We start from the raw sequence: 306 nt of genomic DNA on the forward strand, positions 1-306 counted from the left end.
AGAATTATTATAAATCTTTTAAATCATCATTAGAACAATATATATTAAATAATATTCTCACAAATATTAAAATACCAATCAATGAATATGAATTGTTTTATTGAATTAATATTTATAATAGAGTATTTTCATTTAATATCTCTACTATTCTATTTGTAATTCATTGTTTTATATTAGATTATTGTTAACAAATAAATAATCAATTTGTTATTTATATGAAATGTATTATTTGTAAATTCAAATAATAAAGAATGTACACCACCAATACATTAAATGTTATTATTTTATTATTGAAGAGTATTATTA

Source organism: Entamoeba dispar, genomic scaffold, assembly GCF_000209125.1.
Source record: "Entamoeba dispar SAW760 scf_1105229460157 genomic scaffold, whole genome shotgun sequence".
NCBI lineage: Eukaryota > Evosea > Mastigamoebida > Endamoebidae > Entamoeba > Entamoeba dispar.